At 40.6% G+C, this 25430-nt stretch overlaps 1 protein-coding gene across 2 annotated transcripts in view; it reads right to left on the minus strand.

Annotated features, from left to right (window-relative positions):
- The window catches only part of LOC105937125 (nuclear factor 7, ovary), a 47546-nt gene extending 22329 nt beyond the window's left edge, over window positions 1–25217 (minus strand). For both annotated transcript variants that reach the window (XM_036149245.1, XM_021324425.2), the window contains exons 1-4: window positions 25058–25217; window positions 24683–24821; window positions 17815–17901; window positions 2022–2117 (exon numbers count right to left, since the gene is read on the minus strand). The gene's annotated coding sequence lies outside the window, so the exon portion shown is untranslated. The remainder of the gene's footprint in view (window positions 1–2021; window positions 2118–17814; window positions 17902–24682; window positions 24822–25057) is intronic.
- Between the last annotated feature and the right edge of the window lie 213 nt (window positions 25218–25430).

Consider the following 25430-nt stretch of genomic DNA (forward strand, 5'->3'; position numbering starts at 1 on the left):
ATCAAAAGTTTGGTTACATCCGATTTAAGCCTGTTTGCTGTTGCGAAGACTCAGATAACTGAGAATTTGCACAGGAATCCCGAGTCTTAGTTCCAGTTTTTATCTCGTGATGAAAAGTGACAGGAAGCCATTATGTGAGCTACAGACTGCAGCTTTCCAAATTAACTCTTTATTAAATGATTTTGGTTTATTTCAGAACAAAACAAACAAAACTTGGCTTCTCTGAAACTCTACATGCTAAGCTAGCTGCTACATCACAACGACCCCTCTGGGTGTAAATATGAATGAAGGGGTTGACTTCCATTGTTATGCTGATGGCTGCCAAATCTGTGTGCCTTGAAGGCGGGGTGGTGTGTGGTCCATGAAGCAGAAAAAAGCCAAGATGTCCATCCTGGGAGCTGGTTGCAGAAAAAAAGACAATGGTTCTTGTTTTTGGACCTAGTCATGTCAAAGCTCTCCCGTTGATCTCGACTTTCTGGAAATTTAAGGTCACGGTAATAAACCTTGGGTTGACAGTCAAATAAGGGCCACGTTGAAGTCTAGTTTATAATCATTTTAGAAAAATAGCAAAAATAAAAGCTATTCTTCCAATGCAACAGTTGGAAAGAGTAATCCATGCGTTCCTTCATCCCGGTTGGATTACTGTAATTCCCGCCATCTGGGAGTCGGCCAGTCCTCACCTGCTCGTTTGCAGCTGGTGTAAAATGCTGCTGCACGTCTCTTAACAGGAACACATCACTCTGGTCCTGGCTTCTCCTCATTGGCTGCCAGTGGATTTTAGAGTTCATTTTAAAATCCTTTTGTTCATTTTTAAGGTTTTGAACAACCTCGCACCGCTGTACTTGACAGAACTACAAGCCCCAGTCGGTCATTCAGGTCCGCTGACCAGTTGCTTCTGGTCGTTCCCAGTTCAAAGCAGAAGTTTGGAGATTAGGGCCTCCCTGATGGGGGCCCTAAATTATGAAACGCTCTACCTTCGTATATTTGACGGGCCGCTTTGCTGTCTATTTTTAAAACTCATCTAAAAACGTACTTTTAGTCACAGCCCATCTGAGGTTTGATTTTACTGAATTTGTTTTATTGTGCTTTGTTGTGAGTTTCTTAGTTTATTATCAGGTGCTTAGTTTTTATCATTTTATTGTTTATTGTGATTTTATTGCCCTTGATGTTTAGCACTTTGTTTCAGCTGTGGCTGGCGTTAAAGAACTTTATAAATAAAGTTGATGCTGACAGTGTGAATGCAGGAATAAACGGGTGTTAAGTTTCACCATTATCAGAAATGCCCATTTATATGTATAAAAGGGTTAATTTAATTGATAGCCTAAACTTTTTTGGATGCTAAATCAAATGCTAAAAAACCCAACACATTTTCATTTTCAAAATAAAAAAATTGAAAGACATTTATTAAATCTTTATGTAATAATTGAGGCCTAAGACCAAAGAGTACAGGTTTGATGTCTAACCCACAGCGAGTTTAAGGAGACCTAGATAAGAAAATGTCTATTTCAGTTCCTAGAGACCTCTCCTCTCACTTAGGGGGTGAAAAAATAAATTTTCTGAACCGAGGAGATGGATCTCTGCAGTCCTGGACCCTTTACCTCCACAACCTCGTCTTAGATAACTGGCAGCTAATGGTCGGTTAGTTGATGTTTTTAGGAATCTTTTGCTGCTTTTATCTAAAATAAAAAAGCATAAAATGTTCTCTGTAAATGTAGCAGTAGATTCCTTTAAATACACCCATTTTAAACTTTAAACACACACTGCATGTGGGAGGTGGAAGCTGCGTGGAGGAAATATAATGTGTTCAATATTTCATTACGTTCTCAATGGAGGTGAGAGACTCATTTATTCTCATCAGGAGAAAGGCAGTGAAATAGGATATCACAAATTATCTCCATCAGCGTAATGGTGTGGAGCTTTTATGAAAAGTTTGCACATTTGGGAGGACGCAGTGCTCTTTGACACCACTGGGGGGTGCTGCACGTCTGTCCATCATGACCAGGCAGGTATCGTTGACTCACCTCTTCCCTTTTATTCTCATCTCTTCTGTTGCTCCATTTGCTTTTATTGCTTCATCTCATTTCCTTCCCCAGCATCTTTGTTTCCCGTCTTTTGTTCTGAAGAAAAGAGAAAAAAAAGGAATGATGTTGATGGTTTAATCACACTTTTCTGTCATTGTCCAAATTTTCTGTCCTCATTTTCCTCCAAAACTCATTTTCTGTTTTTATACTGATCTGACTGTCCACCTTTCATACCTTATTTCCATATTTTCTGTAATTAACTAATGCATTTAGCTTTCTATCCATTTGGTCCCACTTTTTCATTTCCATATTAGTCCCATCTCACCCTTCGACACAGTTGGCTCCTAACCTATGTGGAGTCCGAGGACTCTGGGGGTGGAGAAATCATCTTTGTGGCAGAAGTTGCCCTGGAGGATTAGAAACTCCCTGGCAGGGAGTGGATCTTTGTCCCAAAGCTAAAGGATCAGGTGACTCCATGTGACTCCTGGTTCACCACAGCTGCATCAAATGAATGGCTTATAACCAGGCCTTTGCAGACATCCTGCATTTTTTTTAATATGTTCCAAGTCCAACACCCCTTATTGTCTGAATTACCTCCTCAGACACTCTGGTCCTGCTAATGACCCAATTATATGATAAGTTGACGTGGAGCCGCATCTAAAAAGACACAGGCCCTTGAAGACTGGCGAAAGACACCTGTTCTCTAGATATTGCAGGTCTATCATGGTTAAAGTGCCTTTTTGATAACAGCATGAAGGATTGGGACACCCGCCAGCGGAGTTTCAGAGGAGGAGAGTCTCTGGTTTTAGGAAGTTAAGCTGTTTGCCGATGATGTGGTGCTGTTAGCAGCCTTAAACTAGGACCTTCGACACGTGCTGGAGAGTTTCACGGCAGGTTTCAGGGTGAAATATCTTGGTGTTGTTAAGAAGGAGCGTCTCCTCTCTGTTGCTAGGTAGGTAGACAGAATCTTTGCATCACCATGAAACAGGATGTCAGCTTGTAATGAATACTACAGAATGGTAATGTAAACTTTGTCTCCATATTTACTCTCTATAAATTAAATATGCATATTGCAATGTTACCTCTACCTCTGATCAACGTATTTTTTATTTACTGCCAAATCTGGAACCGGGGTAAGACGGGCCTTCAGGGACATGCAGCAACAGGCCGGCTCTTAATACTTAGTGTCTTGTTCACATGTGAGTTCAGGAAGGAGTCATAGATGGTCTGCAGTACTGAGGCCGTTGCTCTGGTCCGTCAAGGTGACACCTGTCTACATGTTGACCCTAACCTCTGGTCATGACATACAGAAAATGTGTAAAAGGTTGAGATCCTGGAGACAAGCGTCGTAAACAAGCGTCCTCCACATGGAGAGAACTGCCAATGTTTAACCGGCACTTTCCTTCCTCATTATATTCTTATATTTTGTAAATTTCATTTTATTTTGATTCACTTTTGGTTCCTTCATCTATTTTCCTCCCTTCATGACCCACTGGAAGTCTCATTTGAGCATAAAACTCACGTTAGGGTGTGGAAAAACTTACTTTGTTCATTTCTTTCCATCTCCTTTAGATCATTTTTTCCCTCCATCTTCTTTGACTACATTTCTTTGTTTCGTAATCTGTCATTTCACCTTCTCTTCCCTCTCCCTTTCCGGCCAGATGAGAAATCGAACATCCAGCAGATAGATGGATGAGTCTGAACAGATGGGTGGCCTACTTTCAGCCTCTCTCCTCCACCTATCGATCCCTCCGTCCTTCTATCAATGATCTATCTCGCATCCATCAGTCTTTGGAAAACAACACGAGGAGCAGGACAGGCGACCTCTGCTGTAGGTTCCTCTGCTTGATGCAAACACAGAGGAAGGTGTGAAAGTCGGGGTTTGGAGCCAATTTTACAGCCGCAGATGTTATTTAAATTGCTGCTGAAGCATGAAGCGAGAATTCCTCGCTGCTTCAAGAAAAAAATTAAAGAAATGATGACAAACTGATCATGACTAGCCGCCTTCAAACATTCTGTCTCAACATCTGAATCCGTTTGGTGAGAAAGTAAACATTGGTTTGTTGACATACATCGGACAATTATAAATGTATAGGAGACAATTTCTCACATAACTAACATTTCTTTAGGCATCTATTTCCATAGTTTCTTCCTTCATGAAGATGCGCCAAAGCAGGACAGACATTGGGGAGGGGGGGCTATAACATCAAAATAGACATTCAATTTCAATTCGGTTTAGTTTATTTATATAGCGCCAATACACAGTATATACCAAAACATATACTAAGTCATTCCACAAGTGTATTTGCATGAATGAAAGCTACAAAAGAAACAGTGTTCTACTTTTTATGCATAAATTTTGCTCTTCTATCTTTGAGAGAAGCAAATTTCTCAATAACTCTGTGGTTGAAGTCTGGGATGGGATTTGACGGTGATGCTACAAAATCCACCGATCCTTTAAAAACACCCGTATTTTCTGAGCTTTTGCCTTCATCAAGGCACACAGTGTTATTTTTGATAGAACGTGCCTGTTTTTGTCAACTTCCTCATTGTGCTGGCGGATTCTTAACCTGTAGCCTTCATCGGTGGAGAGCAGGGCTGTGCATAAAAATCGAGATTAATACCGATGTTTTTAAAAACGATTTAATATCGATATTCTAGCTTTCAATATGATATATTTCCCAACCCCTAGGGGGCGTTATTACAGCGTGCCATTACTGTTCACAGAGAGGAAGAGCAAGTGAGACGAATTTACGGAACGGTCGACAGGATTTTAGAAGCTCCTTCGTCCCTAAAATTTAGACGTTTGGGCACATTTTAGGTTTCTGTGATAAATGCATTGAACCAAATGCGCTTTATTTTCCTGTTAATATATCAGTGTTCAATTTATTGAACATAAATATAATATTTGGCTGTTTTTTTTATTGAATTACTTTGAGCATTAATTTGAAAGTAATTAATATTAATATTGAAGTTAAATCAAATAAAGCTGAGCTATGTATAGAGAATCGTATCGGTTCATCCTACATGATAGCCAGCCCTAGTTGAGAGGAAATATTTATTTTCCCAAACATGGCTATTCGTAGTGCATTTTCCATGTGAATCTCCGACCGTTCATGTCTTTTTGCCTTTTCTGAAAAGTGTTTAAAATCGGCCGTACCCGTCTTAATCCATGCTGGGTGAGATGCTGATGAAAAAAGAGTCAGAAAAGCAGAATAAAGTATTAGCCTCTCTACATGCTGTCAGCCAAACCTTTCAGGTAAACCAGGTCTCAGTGTATCGTCTTCTTCTGTCTGTGGACTGCTGAATAATTGTTATATTTAGCTGATCAGGTTGAACTTCTCCTGAGTGACTGTACTGAATTATTACATTTTTCTTGTGCCATTTCTAATTTCTAATTCTTGCGCTCTCTACTGGCTAGCTGCCACTGCTTGGCACTTGACCTCAGGCTTTGAGGGACACGTCCAAGTCGAGTATAAAGTCTCTTATGACTGGAATAAACCATTTTTCATCAAATCCACAAAAACCTCTAACCCTACATTGCTGTAGGTTAGGAATCCAAACCTGCACTGCACTTATTACATGAACAATTAATAATTATCATTCAATCTTTTAGTCCTTTAACATTTAATTTACAATTCAAATAGTCTATCAATCTGAAAATACAGTTCTGAGGGTTTTCTTCTCACTCTGAGCTGCAGGATCCACATTTAAAACCTTTGTTCTCAATTCTAAACAATAAAGATGTTAAAATCTAAGGTATAAATGACAGCCTGGTAAAGTAAATAACGTATTTTTGAACTTCTAAGTGAACAGAAACAGGAAGCGCTGACCAACCGGCCCCCCATTCTCACTCTGATCTTCAACAAGTCTGGAGCTGTGTGAGGTTCCCTTGTGCTTCAAACGCGTAACCATCACCAAGGTCCCCAAGAAAAGCACCATGGGGTTAAATGACTATTTTAAAGTATCTGCAGAACATTGCAGAACCCCTGCTGGACCCCCATGCAGTTCGCTAACGAGACAAGCAGGTCAGTCAACCTGGGGCTACTCGTCTGCACCACCTCAGCCACCCAGGAACGTACACCAGGATCGTCTTTGTGGACTTTAGCTTGAGCTTCATCATCATCAACTGAGACGTCCTCCACCAGAAGCTCACCTGACTCCACCTGTCAGCAGATTCCCAGTTTCCTGACTGACAGGCACCAACAGATGAGGCTCATGAGCATCTTCACCCACACAAGAACCATCAGCACTGTCAAGTTTTCAGATTGTTGGTCTGATCCAGGTCATTAAAGAGTCTGCAGACAGACAGGAAGTGGATCAAATGCAGCTCAACCCACTAAAGACAGTGGAGATGATGGTGGACTTCTGGAGAACTCCCCCACACTGCCTTCCCTCATCGTCCTTAACAGCGTCTAATGTAACTCATTTCTGGATCCTAGGAGCCACCCTTTCCTTGGACCCAAGATGGCCGTCACACATAGACGCTGTTCAGAAAAAATACCAGCCGGCACTGGACTTCCTGCAGCCACTCAAGAAGTCCAACCTTCCACAGCTCATCCACAAAACAGGACCGGCCAAAGTGCAACAATCGGTTCTGCAGACAGGATCATCAGGACCGACCTTCCCTTTATCCAGGACTTGTACAGGACAGCTAACATCTCTGCAGACCCCGCACATCCTGGACACAAACCATTTAGATTTGTACCCTCAGGTCGACGCTGCAGAGCGTTATTTATTAAAACCAGCCACCTGGTATAGCTAACACGAACATTAACATCCCATAATGAGCCATTAACACCACAGGCTAATAATTAAACTCATCCTTTCACAGTAAAAAATGAGCAGCAGTCAGTAGCCTCCTTTCACTCTTCACTACAGGAGATAAAAACCGGTACCGAGGCTCGAGTCTCGGACCACGAGTTCAAGTCGAGTCTCAAGGCAAAGCAGGTTTATTTATAAAGCGCTTTTCAGTAATAAGACAATTCAAAGTGCCGTGCATGAACAAAAACAAAAAACAGAGAAAAAGAAAGCATAGCAGAGGGAAGCTCATTGCACTGCTACAGTAAAAGACACGGACTACAAACTTCCACATTAACAGTTAAAGGCGACGATAAACAGGTTTTTAACCTCGATTTAAACAAACTCAAGGTTTCAGCATTTTTACAGTCCTCTGGGAGTTTGTTCCAGATAAGCGGATGAAAGCGCATAAAAACGTACATCCTGCTTCTCAAGTCTTCACAGAAGTCGTCTTTTGCAGCTCCAAACCGGAGTCGCCTTCTAATTCCACAACATGGTCTCGACACAATATTCCGTTTTAATTTCTTCCAATTTTGTGCTTCCTGAGTGCAATGATTCTACATAATGTGTGAGTATTACATATTGTCTGTTCGACCATATGAGGCACATGTAGGTGTTGTGTACTCATTTATTTTAATTGCAGGAGTTGTGCAGCGTTCAAAAACAGGCTGGGGCATCCTGCAGCTGATGGAGCTCTACGGATGACCAAGACGCTTTGTTACAGAAAACATTTTCATTTCCCCGCCTTGTTTCTCTGGGAAACATGAAGGGTGTGTGTGTGTGTGTGTGTGTGTGTGTGTGTGGCAGGTAATCGGCTCAGCTCAGAGCTTTCAGACCTGTCCTGGGGGATTCTGGGTGTTTTTGTGTGTCAATTCACATCAGGTTCAACACAGAGAGAGTTCAGCACAGCTACATTCAGGTCAACACTTTTTTTTTTCATTCTTTTGCTCAGTGTGTGCGCACATGAGTGTGTATTTCACCCCCCCCCCAGGTGAATTAATCATCCAGGTGTGGACCAGCAGTCAGTCAGCGGCGAGCAGAAACACCCGACTGTGTCCAGAGTCGTGTCAGCTAGCTGCCAATCAGCTGGAGGGTCAATTTAACGGAGTGACCACCCACACAGTCCACCTCTTCCACAGCACCGCTCACACCGGTCCACAACCATTTTATTTACTCACCAATCAAACCACATGACCATCCTGTAGCTTCCACACCGGCAGGATTCAAGATTTCAGTAAAAAAAAATTACGGATCAACCTCCGTCTGATTTATGCTGATTTTAATGTTTGTTAGAGATTAAGGTTTTTGTTAAGTATCGATCAGTTTAATGGATTCCCTCTCAGAGCAAATAAGTCAATAAAGACTCTTACAACCTTTACACATAATTGAAACTGTGCCTCACTCTCTTCCTTGTATCTTAGCTGCCAAACTGTTGAGCACCGGCTGACACTGTGGTCACTTTATTTCACATTATTACCCCTAAAATAACCTATCAATATATTTGATAATACAGTTTTAATACAACAAATGTTGACAGGTCTAAATGAATTTGTAAAATAGACTAAGTCTAAGGATTTATTAGCTAGGCATTTAGATCCTAATGATGCTTTGACTTAGAAAATTGCGATCCCTAATTGTTTTTTCACTGAGTGCTAACCCTGCTGTGGAAATGCCCTCCTCGTGTTGTGCAGAGCGAAATACAGCTACAGCTCCAAAAATCATACCACTGACAAAATTTTTTTTTAATATTTTCACTCATTTCAGAAGGAGAAATTCAATTAAATTTTATTTATATAGCGCCAATTCATGAAACATGTCATCTCGAGGCACTTTACAAAGTCAAAATCAATCATATTATACAGATTGGTCAAACATTTCCTATATAAGGAAACCAGTGGATTGCTTCAAAGTCCCGACAAGCAGCATTCACTCCTGGAGAAGCGTAGAGCTACAGGGAGAGTCGTCTGCATTGTTGATGGCTTTGCAGCAATCCCTCATACTGAGCATGCATGAAGCGACAGTGGAGAGGAAAACTCCCCTTTAACAGGGAGGAGAACCTCCAGCAGAACCAGAACCAGGCTCAGTGTGAACGCTCATCTGCCTCCACCCACTGGGGCTTAGAGAAGACAGAGCAGAGACACAGAAAGCACAGAAGCTCACATTGATCCAGGAGTACTTTCTATGTTAGAGAAGACAGAGCAGAGACACAGAAAGCTCAGAAGCTCACATTGATCCAGTAATCTGTTCTACATTAGATGGTAATAGTGGGCGAACTGTCTTTTCTGGATGATGTCACAGCTAACAGAACGTCAGACCAGGTGTACCTACTATGAAGATAAAAGAGAACAAAAAGTTAAAAGCTGAAATGACAACAGTCATTTCAATGCAATGCAAAACTGGAGAACAATAGAGAACTCACATTCTGTTGACCGATTACACAGAACGAAACATTTCAAGCCTTTGTTTCTCGTAACTCTGATTATTATGGCTCGCAGATAACAAAAAGCCCAAAAATCAGTGTCTCAGAAACTTGGAACATTGTGAGAAAGTCAAATATTGTATCGACGTGATCAGCTAACTCAAGTCCAAACTCGTGCCAAGGTTTCCGGAGCCTGAAAATAAAGTCCAACGAATTCCAGCAGAGACATTCAGGCTTAATTTCCTCTCAGAAAAGCCCGTTCCCAGATCTGATGGATGGATCTATGTTATGTCACACCTGCACAGCTGCAATCCTACAGCTTTTACATGCCTCTCTTCTCCGGCACACCTGAACCAGACGAATGGGCCGCTGCAGAGCTGAGGGAAGTCCGCCATTTCATTCAGGTGAACTGAAGCAGGTATCCGTCGGATCACCAGGACTTGGTGCCGTCCTAAACGGAAGCAGCTTAAATTCTTTGTAGTTTCGCTAACCGAGCATGGCAAAAACCTGCTCTCCCACAGAAGAAAAGTTTAATAACCCCCGAGTGCCTTAAAAATATCGCAGGGCCGCTTCATATCCTCCCTGCCACATTCCAGCCCTTAGAGCCAACAAAGACAGATAATTACAGAAAGTGACTGCAGTGAAATCAAAGAGACGCTTCCTGGAGGAGCAGCAGGGACATTCATTCATAAGTGATGGTTCAGATGATGTTTAAACACTTTGAGCAATGCAATACGTCTCAGATTTAATGTGAAAGCCGTCTGTTTTATCCAATATTAAAAATGAATAATCTCTCCTCTGTCGCCTTCCTGCAGAGCGCTTTGGGATTAGAAGGAGGTGCTTCGCTCTTTATTATGAAGGACTGAAGATGAACAAGGTGCCGATTCCTGCAGCAGTACTGACACAAGAAAAGCCAGCCGCTGATTTGTTAATAGTTGCAGGTAAAACTTTTTGAGTTCAGTAACCAGAAGGGGTGTTTGTTGCCGCCCCGTTGGTTCGGTACCAAACAAATACAGCGCTGTTTTATACCTGATCACATTCAGAAGGTTTATGTGCAGAAGTAAATGTGCAAGAGCAACTTTATGAAATGACAGCCAAACGAAAGAGAGAACAGTTTATCACCTAACTCTGACATTTGGCAACAGTAACGGTTTCTCACGAGGCAACATGTGGACCGAAACCAGAACTTTATGCATCTTTCAACAGCAATAAGGCATGTAGCACGACCTGCACTCACCTGAAACAACGCCAAACTGAACTAAATGTTCCAGAAACTCAATGAAAATATTGACTGAAGTTCACCTCCAGATGCCTGGAGTGTTCAACCAGAGCAAAACGCTGCCCAGCGCCCAGCGGACGAGATACGACGACACGCTGGTACCTTTCTGAGGACTCCCTCCGGCCCTGTGCACACAAAGATCCACGCTTCTCCTGTTTCTGTCAACACATCTGTCATATTCCATAAACTAGAATATGCATTTCTAAGAGGCTTGTTAGATTAAAAATACCTGCTGAAAACAACCCTTAAGCTGGTAGTAAACATTCTTTTTCATTAAGCCCCCCCAAAGGAAATGTTGCTTTTTATTGACCTGCTGTGTTTTTATTAGCTGGCGGTGAGGGAAAAAAATAATAATTTACAGAAATAAAGGCTTTAAATCATCATCAGTCTGTGTTAATCTAAATAATGTGTTTCCCTCAGTGAAACGAGTTACTGAAGTAAATTAACTTTTCAATGATATTCTAATTTATTGAACATGACTGTACATGGCAACGTTATAATGCAGATAACACGAGTGGAAGAGGGTGTAGTTCATCTACCACGCCACTAGAAGGCGGTGTGTTCTTCAAACTCAACGACATGCAAATGCATACTAACACTCCCTGTTTAAAAATGGGAGCATCACAAAGTCAAAGGCTCCATCCTAATACACTTATTATTGCTCGTAGCTCTGGTTCTGTAACCTTTCACAGAGTCGACAAAACTATCATTGGGAGGAAAGGAGCTTCGGACCGCTGTGCCGATTCCGGACTGCCTTTAACTCTGACGTCATTACGTGAGTCAAATCCAGCTACAGCCTTCTGAAAATGAACTACAATGTGCGCGATCCCTTTTCTGCGGACATTTTCGTTGATTTTCATGAGGGGGCTGTGCTGATACGTCATGTCACGCAAAGGATTGTGGGATACCGTAAAACAAGCGGTCTGTGTGGTGAGCACGGAAACCGGTCATTGTTAAGAAGGCAAGACAACACTACATCTGATTGTAAAGCTTGGTTTAAGTGTCTAAACATGAATAAATAGAAATTATTTTAATATTTAATAGAATCATCATCATATTTTTTAATTGTTGAATTCTAGATATTAAGGGAACTTTAACATGTCTGAGCTGTTTTTGCCTTTGGAGGGTTTTCAGAAGGGCAAACGTTGAGAATGCTCAACCCTTTTTATTCTGATAAATTTGACTTCAATTAAACTTTGTTTCATTGAAATAAATTGCGAGCAACTAATTTACGTTTTTGTTTTTATGACATCCTTTCTTTTACCCCACAAGCAGCTAGGTGTCTGGGTTTCTTTAGTGTAAAAAAATAATTAGATAACCGTTTTCTGTGAGTTACAAGACGAACAATCATGACACTCATTTATAATTAATAAAGCGCTATTCACACCTCTACCTAAGTGGGGGAAAGCTGAAATTCTATTACATTAACTCAATTATCACACAGCAGAAGTTAGTTTCGCTATCCTCATCCAGATCTTTAAACAATATCACTTGTGTAGAACCTTTCTGACAACTAGAAGTAGGCTATGATATCTCAAATAACAAAGACACTTATTCAGGAGGTCACAAAATAACCCAAAACAGCATCCAAAGTACAGCACACCTGATTTTGTCAAAGTTAACGTTCCTATTTAGACAATTAGAGGAATGGGCCTGGATGACTTGCTGTAGTTGATGGATAAAAGACGACGAATGTCCAAACATCAAATTGTGACCTAAAGCTCAAGCAAACCAAGCAATGCAGTCAGCAGTGAACAGAAATGAAACCTTAAATCTGGTGCTGTGGTGGTTTATCCATTTCCTGGTCCTTTACTTTAAAGATTGTCTGTCATCACCAACCAGAAGCAAGACATAACTGGGCTTATTTTCTGCCATCTTTCTTTTTTTTTTTTGTTGCCATTATTGCACACAACATCCCAGAAGTAAGCTGTTCAAATCGTAGCATCTAGTTTCCCTCAAAACTGAGACATGAACACTGAACAAGGGCTGAAGGCCTGGATGCGCTGACCCAAATTACGCATTAGGGTTTACAGTCTGTGAGTTTTATTGTGGCAGATGACAGGGTCGGAACGGTGCAATATTTCTGGGAGAATTAAGATTTAGTTTAAATCAAAGCCTTCTCTTCGCCGAACGGCAGCCTGTAAGAGAGTGTGAGACTCCAACTGTATAATGGATCCTCTGTCATGGCTGCCTGCAGGTCACTTCCCTCCAACCTCCCATTCATCTTCTTTCGCTCCCCGCAGGAGGTGTATTGTTGACTTCATTCTGCAGAAACCGCAGCAGCAGCTTCACTTTAATCCAGCTCTGAGTCATACAGACTGGATGATGACTTTTCTTCTATATTTTATTACCATCTCAGCTTGACTGTGTCCTGCTGAGAGCTGTGATGAACATGCTGAGGCAGTCACAAAGTGATGCAACACAGTCTGTTTGATTGCTAATGAGCCACACACTGCTGAAAACTGCAGGGAACTGACCAATATGACGAGCTTTTATAGTCAACATCCCATGGATGGACAGAAATTCAGCCTAAGAAGTCAAAATGTCTCAATGTGTGTATAATGCAACAGTATAGGAGCAGGAACAGTTTTCCGATTGACATACAGCGTCTAGGCCACTGCCTGATTAAATATTCCTGATAAACATTTACTGTACTAAACGAAGAAATTATGAACAGAAAATACCAAAGGATTACTTAAAAAAAAAAAATACAGCATGAAATATGCTAATTTGTGTTGTTTTGTCCACCCGCCGTTACGGAGTCAGTTAGCTTCGCGCATCCAGAAAGCTCGACCATGTGGGGTTGAAAAATTCATCAGATCTGATCAGAAGCTTCTTTTAGCCGGTATGGACCTGCCTAGCTTGGCAGATGCCTTTAGCAGTTCTGCATGGATGATTTGCTGATTCTGTGCGTTTTCTAGGAGCTTGTTTGCAGCAACTTAGCAGATTTTGTTAGCCTGCCTGAAGCTAGCAAAAATGATGCTAATACCAGTTAGTATTAACTTGGATAAACATATCTATAGTATCGTTTAGCTGACAGTAAGCTTCCTATCACATCATCTTGGCAGCTTTTATTAGCATGTCAGAGGTGGGCAGAGGTTGAAATTCAGCCTGGGAGCTTGGTTTGGTTTTATTCAATCGCACAACGGATACGAGTAGAACAATAATTCGACAACAAATGCTTTATTTGCAGTATAAAAACACTGTTATTTCAGCAATCAGAACTGTTTGTGTATCTGTCAGAAAGAAGAAACAAAAACATGCTTAAAGGGAAATGTGTAATTTGTTTCACTCTGTTTTAGATGTGTTTCACTCTGTTTTAGATGTCATAAAGCCTTGGTTTGAACTACAATCCTCTGACCTCAAGAGTTTAATAATATAATTCTACAGGATGACAAATCACCAACCTCGTCCTGCACACCTATACCTGGCACGGTTCGGACACAATGATAACCAGCTAATCATGAATTAAGTGTAAATCGTAAGACTTTGCTAAGTCTATGGCTTCAATTATGTTAAACCACTGATGGTACTTCATTTCCTTGTCAGTTTGGCCCCAATTGTAGCAGGAACGTTTTAATTAGCTGGTGCCGTCTTAGCGTTAGCAGTTTTATCACCATGCTAACTGGATTAACAAGTTCTGTTCAGATTCTGTTGGCCGGCGTTGAGCTAACGATGTTAGCAAATTCTATTTACTGTTTAAGTCACCCGATATGGAGCTAATTGGCTTATGGGTCCATTCAGAGTGTTTGGGAGTTAAAATTGTAAGCTAAAACAAACCTTTTTTAAAAAAGAAATGCACAAATAGATTAGGTTAGCTAGTTAAAAGGTGAAAATTAGATGGACACTCAAAGAAGTGGGAAAATGTTTTCACCTCCTTTGTTACCTTTGTTCCTCCTTTTTCCATCTTATAAAAGTTTTCCCACCCTGTACAATGTTTTCTCACTTATAAAACTGTTTTGATTCCGATATTCAATCAGTAAAAAAAGAAATGCAGTTTAACATAGAAAGCGTTTAAATGACACCAAGAGCTGTTTTTTAATCAAAAAATTTTCTGTTTTCCTCTTGCAAGGCAAAATCAATGTCAATCTTTGAAATCCATGTTAGGAAAGTTCCCGTTGACCCCTCAGATGAAATAAATTTTACAGAAGCTTGTTCATCCTCTGGTGGTCAACCTCGGCTCCCCTTCCTCCTTTCCTCCTTCCCCCCCTCGTGATTACCTCCGTTTCACCCAAATTAAGGCTCATTCATCTTTTCTCCTCACGAAGTCAAGGATGACACACACAGAAACTTTAAGCACACAAACGAACACACTGGGAGTTACTCCACACATTTGTCCTTGTTACAGTGAAATATTCTGTGGAAACACCTTTGATTATGATTCATATCCGGCTCCTTTGGAGCAGCTTTAGCCAGGATGTGTGGAGGTAAGGTTAATATGAAAGAAATTCTGAGGCCTTCACATCTTGAATAAGTCTCGTTTCAATTATCCATTGAAAGAATATTTAACAGCACTACCTAAAATCAACGGTATGCTCTTTGGTTTAACCTTAACCGCGCAGAAAGAGTTGTAAACGTGACCGATTGAGCTTAAACGAACAAATCGCACACAACAGGGTCTGGCCAACAATGTCAAAATTCAAAGAGCGGCTCTGAGATGAAGCTGGAGATCTGCGTCAGCGCACTCTGCTGCGTCTGGTATCACTAGCCAAGCCATCCATTAAAGTACAGCCCAGCATCCATCACCGACAGGAGATATACAAGAGGGAGAACAGACAGATCTGTCAGAGAGCAGGACGAGGGGGGGGGGGAGGAGAGGGAAATATGATGGAAAAGAAGAAATGAAGAGGAAATGGAATAAAATGGAAAAAAATAAGACGGAGAAGAGAAATGTCGGTACTGTGGAGTAAATGAGGGGAAATGGAGAAAAGAAATGAGGTGCGGTATGAGAGAAAGAAATATGAAACAAACTAAATATTTTCCCTAAATTTGACAAAACAAACGTGAATATGATTTCCAGTCGACAAAAAAATGGAAAAAGAAATGAGAAAAAAGAAAAGAAAGGTGGTTTAGAAAGAACAACATGGAGGATGCAATCATTAGATTCTCCTTATGTTAGAATCAGTCATGAGCCGATGGAGGCGATAAGGAATAAAAGAGAAAGTTGGAAAGTTCCTGAAAAGGAATGTAAAGACGGACATTATGGTGGTGGAAGAGCCGGTAAAACCAGGTATCTGATTAACATCTGAGACGATATCAGCCTGTGCAAAACACAGCTGCCTGGAATTCCCTCTGAGAAATTACTTTGGCTTGCCAAGAATGTCCTAGATGACAGATTTTAGGTTTTGTTGTGCGAGTTATTGGGAAACAAGACGTCCACCTTATTCAGACACAGGACAGCTCGTCAGTGAACACAACACGTTTGGCTTGAGCAGCCAGAATCCTGCGATAACGAAGACGAGCAACAGAAGCTGCTGAAGAGCCGCTTTAACGACCGGGTGTGCCAAACGTCCTGCTAGAGCCTGAAATGTCCCCACACAAATGTTTGTTGTGTTCAGTGAGGGAACGTCAGAAAAGTTGTTTGTGAGAGTGCACTTGTGTATGTTAAGTTTATCCAAAAGAAAATTGCTCAACAGTGGTTGTGAAGAGCCAAAGATGCACACTTAGTGGATACCTGAGATGTCCTGGGGAGAGGGGGCAGTACAAACCCAACCTGACAAATAAACAAACAGAAAGCCACATACAGTCTCATTCACTCCCACTCTAGTGGGAACCCAAGGGTACACCCCAGTCAAGATCCCAGACCAGGTGGCCCGCTCCTCCTCCAGGCCCCAGACGGCAATAGGAGAACAAAGGTGTGACAAAGACCCCTGCCTTTGCCTGCTCAAATGTTGTGTTGTTGCATATTGTTCTTGAGTGTGTTTAAAATTGGGAGTACCAAAGGAGGTGCCCGGCACAGTCCACCCCCTACCCCCACCACCCCTCCAGAAGGTACACTGCAAAAACTGATCTAAAAATAAGTCAAATTTTCTTAAAATTAGTGTATCTGTCCTTGATTTGAGCAGGTAAATAAGATGATCTGCCAATGATCATCTTATTTACCTGCTCAAATGGAATGAGTATTTTGACCCCTAAAATAAGATAATTAGACATCCTGCACTTGAAATAAGATGATGGAGATGAATTGATCCTATTTTAAGTGCAAAACTCTTATTCCATTGGCAGATCATCTTGTTTACCTGCTCAAATCAAGGACGGATACACTAATTTTAAGAAAATTGTACTTATTTTAAGTTCAGTTTTTGCAGTGTAGGTGGTGCCAATGTGAAAATGTTGTGAATGAAAGTGTCTAAGATGCATAATAAAATTGGGGTCTGGGACGTCACCAGAAAGTGGGACCCTCCAGCAACCCCCCCCCCCCCCCCGTCCCCAGGGTCCTACATGTGTGTCAGCGTGATGGAGCAGGCAGAGGGAGGAGTCCGGGGATGGGGAGGAAAGGACTGAGAAGCCTCATGCTCTCCCAGGAAGCCAGCTTCCCTTCTGACTCCGATAGGGACCCCTGTTCTCTGAAAACCCACCCGGAGAGGGGGGGCTCTGCCAGCCGCACCACCATAGCCCGGGGGCCAGGGACTGGCGGCAGGGCCTGTGAGCCAACCGCACCCCAAGACCAACACCACCCCCTCTACACAATTAAGTGCAAGGTATAAAAAATGAAAGTAGTGAGTCAGGGAAGGATCTTTGTTTTTGTCTTACATCTTCATGCTGTCAGCATCAATTATTCATGCCACATCAACACCATCATTTTTGCCTCTTCACGCCCCAAACAAACCGATAGGATTGCTGCTCCTCCACGGTTATTTGTGAGGGGAGGAAAAAAAAAAAAAAAAGCTATCACGCTCAGTCAGTGGTGCTCATTAGTTTCCATAAAACCCTGCAGAAAGAGCCCTCAGAGGAGCTTCTATACATACAAATTACACCATACGGACCTAATAGTGCCACCAGAGACGACCATTGATTGAAATTTGACAAGGGTGGCAATAAACAGGACGGTTAACGTGTGAATATGACGTTAGTCAATATTCTGATTGGAGGTGAGGAATTAAAATCAGCTAGAGGGAGACAGAGCTCCAACAAGACATCCCATTGATTTTTCTGTTTGGCCACGAAGGTTAAAGGATGCTGTTCAGGCAGGTTTTTATTTAGTTGCTGTAGTTGGTGATTATCTGATTACCTCCCCCCCCATAAAGTAAACATGAGTATCCGTCACTCTGCAGGAAGATTTCTGATGTACTTACCTAAAAAAGTAAGATGAAATCGGAGCAGATTTCCTCCTCCAAGATGATCCAGGCGAGTCATGGGGAAATCACTGCATCAAGCCGCTTCTATGGAAGTGCAGGAAAAGAGAGAATGAATAAAATAGGATGAATAGGATTCTGTTTTTCCTCCGTTGTGTCCTGTCTGATTAGACAGACAGTTTGGTGGGTCTGGTTGCCTTACTATGTCAGGGCAGAATTGATCTACAAATGGGTGAGAATGGGATATTCTGTCCTCTATCCACAATGAAAATATGTTTTTCTATCCAAATACATATTTAAATTTTTTTTTTAATCTAAAAGTCAAATTCCAGTCATTTTTATCCATTTGAAACCAACTTTGTTAGTCTCTCTCTCTCTCTCTCTCTCTCTACAGATGAAATTACAAAAAGCTAATAACTAAGGAATTTCATCATGTTTAAGATTTGTTTTATTAAATATTGATGGATGAAAATGTTAGCTTTATTATTGCTTTTTTAGCTGCAGCTTCAAGGTGAGTTTGTTTTGTGGGTACAGACTGATTTTGCTAGATTTTTCGCAGAAGTTGCTTAAATTTATAACTTTATTTCCCTCCCTTCCAACAGCCCATCCATCTTTTCCATGCATCCACCCTGTCAGTCTCTGTTTCTGTCTATCCTGTCTGTCCTAAAGTCCTTCCATTCAAATTCAACCATCCGTCATTCTGGGTTCACTAGTAAAAGCTTAGAGTAGATTTATTTTAACTATAGTTTTGGCAGAATAATTTTTCACAAGCACACATGTAAATGTAGTCAAACATGGAGGTGGTAGCATGATGGTCTGGGTCTGCTTTGCCTCTTTAGGACCCGTATGACTTAGCTGCCTCATTTAACGCAGCCATGATTCTGAAAACATTTAACTGTGACAAAAAAGCAACATAAAATCTGTAAAAGGTGGAAATAATTTTTTCTCAGCACTGTGACGTCACTGATTGGTGAAAATGATGCATAGAAGAGGCAGACAGGAGGAAAGTCATTTTCCTAGGCTACAAGATGTCGACATTATTGCTCTCCTGCTTTACTATGAGCTTCTTAATGTGTAAATTATATTATCGCGTTATCTTTTAAGATTTTGTTTAACTTTCAGCACAGAGAGTAAATTAATTCGATTTTTGTTGTTGTTGTGGGGAAAACATTAACGGGGAACTAAATCTTTATTTCCTTTGATACATTTTAAACATATTTGACCTGCTCGCTCTGACTCTGAGGCATGGAGGCAGCAAAGATTGTATTTCCTTGCAATAAATCCGATTTAAAACAGGAAGAAACAATGAAACCATGGGTGACGTCCCTCCATGGAGCGCATCCAGCAGCTGTTATGTGAGAGAGCCGAAGATTACTGGTGGGGAAATAGACTTCTAATGGAGGTGAGCATTTAAATGCATTTTTTTGCATTAAAGAAACAATCTGATATTAACTTGTTTGGTACTAAAAGGTCTGGCTGTCTGTAGTTTTTGTTTAGAACGTGGGTTTATGAGTTTTCAGCTCTGATACGTCTTAATATTCATCTACATACAACCACTTTCCTGGCACTTTAGATAATGTTGATGCACATTCATTTACTGGGAATTTAACCTTTAGCCCAAACCAAATTTTAATCTCATTTCTGCCTGTTTTACTTTGCATGAGGCAAACCCTTATATTCACAGCACTGAAAGCATCTCAGCACCTGAATTATTCATGCCCCCCTTCCTCATTGGCTAATCAGAAACTTCTTCATATATGGTGTTAGAGGGGAAGTATGCCAGCTCTTCTTCTTGCTGTAATTTATTTCCACCATCAATTAAGACTAAGCTTCAGGTAAAGTGAATGCTTGCAGTGCCATGAATGTTTTCTGCTTGTAAATCTAGCTTCATAACCTTGTGAAAAAAAAATACCTGCAACATTTAGGTATTTACATATCTGCAAATATGTTTGCAATTCAGGTTTGGGCATTTGTAAATAAAATTCGGCTTTGATTAGCAGACAAAGTTGATGAAGTCAGAAGTAGAGGTAATGTGAAATTCAAGTGAAAACCTCAAGGTCTGGGCGTATTCTGCCGGGTGGCGACCAATCACATCTGAAATGTTTTGGTAAATTCAGAGTCCCACAGGAAGTTTTCAATTTCTGGCCTCTCCCAGGACGGAGAAAGCCGACTCCAGGTTCTCAGAGAGGTTTTTCTGACACAGGTAGATTGTAGGAGTGTCCTGATACAAGTTTTTTCTACACCAAGTGCAAGTACTTCAGTTTAGACACTTGCCCATTCCAAGTACCGATACTGAAGACTTAATGACTTAGACTTAGACAACTTTGTCATTTTGTATGCACGGAGTGCGTACAGAACGAAATTTCGTGGCATACAGCTTGTAAATTCCAGTAAAAATTAAATTACAGTATAAGGTGCAGCAGTGATTTAAAAGTAAACAATTTAAATGTAGACAATGCAGGAGAAGTCACAGTGTACAGGTGAGTTTAAAAAAAAAAAAAAAAAACATTTGTATGTGCAGAATTGATTGTGCAAAGGACATTTGTGCAAGAATACAGCTTGTCATTTACAGTAGATTTAAAATACAGTATAAGGTGCAGCACTGAATTTAAAAGTAAAGCAATTGAAATGTAGACAATGCAGGAGAAAGTCACAGTGTACAGGTGAGTAACTTAATAAGTTGGTACTCATAGATCAAATAACTTAATATCATGGACCACTGAAAATGAGGGCGATGAATTGGGCTAGAGCTTCAGTTATCTTCTCTCTCCTTCTTTTGGTGGATCAACAAACAACCTGTTGGTGTATAGCACCACTATAGAGCGTTATCTAGCCTTTGAGTTCCAGCGTAGCCCAGGAGGAAAATTGTATTGAGTATTGAGTACTTGGTGCTGGTATTGAGCTCAATACCGATACCAGTATCGATATCAGGACAGCCCTAGTAGTTGGTATGAAGAAGTTGCTCTAGTGGACACTTGGGATCTTCCTTCGTGGCAGTGTTCTCGAGCAGGATTAGCAAGACGAAGAAAACCCACGAACGGACTTTAACAGGATGCAAACTGCCACCTTAAAGCAGCGGGTGGGTTGAGCACCAGGCTTTCTGGGGCTTTGGCTCATGTCGAGGTGTTTCATAGCAAAGATATGTTGGAGACGTGCCAATTTTCCTAATGCTGTGGAGTTGCAGAGACAATAGATTGAGGGTGGGTGTGGGCATAACTCTCCATCTTCAGGCTAAGGGCGCGTCCATGTTGGAGGTTTTCTGAGTGAGGGAGGGAGAGTAGCCTCGTTGCCGCTTAAAGTCACAAGAATAAAGGTTCTGATTGTTTCTGTGCTTCACAGCTAGGTGGATCAGAGCCGGATCTGACGCCATGTTTCTCAACAACAACGGCAAAAATAAAACTACATTAAGGCTAAAGTGTTGCCTTGTTCTCGTGAACGCAATGACCTGCAAGTCTCATCCTGTGTGGTAGACATTTGATTACGTCACTGTAGTGAAGGATGAATTACTAAATTAACTCACCAATACCAGAAATATCTGCCCTTGTTAGCCATAGGCTGCTTTGGGAATCTTGATTTATTCGCTTACAGTATCAATACATAAGAAAAATGTTTATTAAGAGCACCATCACTTCAAAACGTTTTCAACCAGTGAGGCCTTTATTCACATAAAAACCGCCAATGCAACGTTGGTGTGTGGACTTTGTAGAGTACAGCGTAATACTATTACTGGAAATAATATCTGTAACATCCAGTATTACTGCTATTTGTGGCACCTCCCCAATAAATGTTAAACTGTGATAAACTACATTTTTTTTAAAAAGCCAAGTGGAATGTCACAAGCCAGACCCAGGTTGGATCAGATTAGTTATGAAAATCACGGAAAAAGCAACACACCCACTCCCTAACACAACACAAAGAGAGCAGGTTAGAAACAACGTCAGTCACATTAATCAGGCTGATAAGAGTGAAAAAGCCTGTTGGACTCCAATGGACCAGAACGAGAGTCTTCATGGGAATTTCTGTTGAGTATTGTCAAGAGTATGATGACAAATGCCTGAACCAACAATGCAGACAAGCTTAAAGCTGCTAGTAGGTACTTCTGCAACAAGGGACGCCATGAGGACGTTAAACGTTGGCTGGACCACGTTGAGCAATTAACAACGGGTGTTAACACTGACTAAATATGGACAATTTAATTTGTTTTTCTCAAATCAGCTTCATCTTTATTTTAACATTCTTGCTTATTTTTATCACTGTTTCAATTGTGGGGCTTTATTCCTCAGAACTACATTATATGGAGACAAATGTCTGCCCCGGGGAGACACAGCTCGCATCAAATGGCGACTTTCCAATTCGGCCAGAACATCCACCAGGCGGCCACTCCACATAAATGAATTACAAATATTCCAAAATCATGTGCACTGCCCGAAGTACAAAAAAGGAGCAAAATAATGATAAAACACAGGGAAACAGGGCTAACTAAAGGCCTAACTTTTGAACCTAACACCTCCAGTCCGCAGCTGTACCCGTCTCGCTCTCAAAGCAACCAGAGCTTCCTGGAGCTCAGACACTCTAACTGTCCAGCAACATTTCTGTAGTAAAAATCCTTCTCGAGTAAAACTGAAGTTTCTTTTTTCATTGCCTATATGCCAGATTTAGTAAAAGTAACAACTGCTTGAAATGTACCATCTATACAGCGGATTAATTTCAATTTCTTAAATGCACTTTTTACTTCTTCTACTCTGCAGATTGTCGGCTCCATTATAAAATTCTTCTGCTCTCAACCGGTGCCCCCAACATCACCTTTCCCATCCTCTTGCTGATAATACTACTTTCTTCAAACCACCAAATACTTTGAAAGAATTCAGTATTAAACCTGCATTTAGTCGTCCGCCCAGGCACCTTTACCATCTCATTGATTGATCTCCTTTAACTTTTATAAGTCGCTTCTTATCCTTCTGTCTTGTCTATTGTCTGTATTGTTCGTGTCATAATGGCTGCTATAATTACTATTACTTGCTGCAAATGAATTGCCCTACGGGGACCTAATATAATAAAGTCTAAAAAAGCAGGTGAAATAGTTTATTTAACTTGTTGGATTGTTTTTTTTTTATCTGCTTTTGTAACTCTCTGTGAAAAATGCGACACAACAGGAAAATCTGAATTGAAATCCAAATTTGGGTTTGAAGACGTGCCGTGTTTCAGCCTGCAGTCAATCAGCTGACCTCAGCAGTTTGAAACAATTCTAAAAAAAGTGGCATAATGGATAATATGTCTGTGTAGAAAAATGGCTTTGAATCCTTTCACTCCTAAAAAAAAAGCAACAAAGATGAATGTATTTCCCTGCAAAAAGTAATCAGTTGTGATATAAAAGCAAAGGCTTGATATGTCTGACAAATAAATAATCCCGAGCTATGAGTTCTGTGCAAAAATATTTTTTTTCCACAAAAAATAAATAAAAAAAACACTAAAAGCAAAAATCAGTGTAGAAACACACAACTTTGTCCTTTCACAGAGAAAAGAACCTCAATCCTCCAAGGCCCTTCAAAATGCCAGAATCTGAGGAATTATGTTTTCAATAAGCGCCATTAAACATGAAAATCTGATTTAGAAATTCAAAAAGCATAAGAATTTATGATAAAATGGCTGTTATTCATTTAAATGAGGGCGCCATCCAGTACAAAGTTCATCCTCTCCAGCGGATGTGGGAGAAAATGATTATTTCTGGCCACTCTGGCAAGTCTGCCTCTGATTGGCCGATCAGCACCTGATGACGACTCCTTCTCTGGGAGCCGAGTTATGAGAGATATAAACATGAGAAGATCTAGAACCAATTAGTAGTTCTGCCAAACCGGATCAACAGGAACCTTGGTCAACTTCCAAACCACAATGTGTCGCATGCTTTGTTATGCTCGTCTAATTAAGACAACTATTTGAAATATTTTCTTTTGCATTTCCTTTGAATCTGGATCCAAAGTGAGAAACCGGCAACACTTAGCAAAATGTTTCCCTCAGACTAACGCTGGAAGTCCTAGGCGGTAAAATCCCCGTCCTCCAAACTCCTGAGAGACCCAGAACCTTTTGGCAAAAGCTAAACTTTGATCAACCTGATCATAAACTTCCTCTTTCTAGCTTTAATTGTTGATATTAGAGGAGTTGATGTTGATGTATTCATTTATTTTGTCTCGCTTTCTCTCTTTTTTCTCAAAACATCAGGAAAAAAGTTGCACAAGTAAAAGATCAGATGACCTTCATTTTCTCCTGGTGGTTTTCCTGACAGTATTTAAAGTTTAATCATATTTAGTTGATGTCAAATAACAATTATGCTAAAAAAATCTACAAATTATTATAATGTGTATATATATATATATATATATATATATATATATATATATATATATATATATATATATATATATATATATATATATATATATATAAAGGCCAGAGTGTTTCCAAGGCTGGTTCTTTACGTTTCCCATTAGTTTAGAGAGTTTAGAGGGTTAATTAATGATATCAGGCAAATAGATGGAGGTACAAAGTTATGTTTTTGTTGTTCATGATCATTCTAATTTACTTTTAACATAAAGAAATCCAAATTTTTTTTATTACATGATAATCACACCCCTTCAGTTCAGTCCTACCTGTGGTAAGTCGTTTAGTCTTAGTGCCAATAAAAAACAAAAGTCTAAAATAGCAAAAGGAAGAAAAGCTGAGTTTTCTACTCTGCTTCTGTGCTGTTGACTACAAATCTAATGTACCATTATTAACCTAAAGAAATAGAAAAGATTATTACTGACTAAACTGGTTCTGTGCACAATGCATCCAGCTCTACATAATCAGTAAGAGGAGGAATTTAAACACTTACTGCATATTGTCCTGTGGAGCTCCCGGCTCTGCTGCTAGGTGCGTCCGTCCTCACCTTCCTCCACACCCTGACAGAGTGGGGATGTCGGTGGGTTGGTTCAGACGAGCACAAAACAACCCCAGGAGGAGTACGCCCTCACCTGCAGCGGTGTCAAGTTATCAAATAAAAACGTGACGGTTGGGAGTGATGTCTAAGCTGTCAGCATTTCCAGTGCAGTTATTGCCTCATTGGCGTTGTTCTTTTTTCTCTAATAAGTCAGAAGTGGCCAACAAACGCCATGGCAGGAAGGAGGAGGCTACACGTAACTACTTAAACTTTCAGAAACTAGCAGTCAGAGCTAAAATAATATTATACTTTATATGCATATATTTATACTTTATCTTTTTTCCTCTTCATTGCTGCTGCAGTTGACTGAGAAACGGCTCCGTTCCCAAACAGCAGGCTCCGGTGTTGCTTTTAAAAGTTGCTCGGCCGATTGCAGAGGTGGAGGAGACGCGCCGCAGGTGGCTGATGACTGAAATTATGTGACAAACAGAAAAACATGACATCTCTCACAACGGGTGGAAAACATGCATAATTATTCATCAAAAGTGGCAATCAAACATTTATTCGTGCTTTTATTATTTGCAGGCTGGGTTATTTGCTATAGATATGGATATATATGTTAATCATGCTAAAAATTGTCAGTTTTTTCCTCCCATCCTGGGTTTCAAATATCTGGTGAAACTTTTTGTCAGTTGTGTTTCTC

The sequence above is a fragment of the Fundulus heteroclitus genome, chromosome 17 (genome assembly GCF_011125445.2).
Source record: "Fundulus heteroclitus isolate FHET01 chromosome 17, MU-UCD_Fhet_4.1, whole genome shotgun sequence".
NCBI classification, from domain to species: Eukaryota; Metazoa; Chordata; class Actinopteri; order Cyprinodontiformes; family Fundulidae; genus Fundulus; species Fundulus heteroclitus.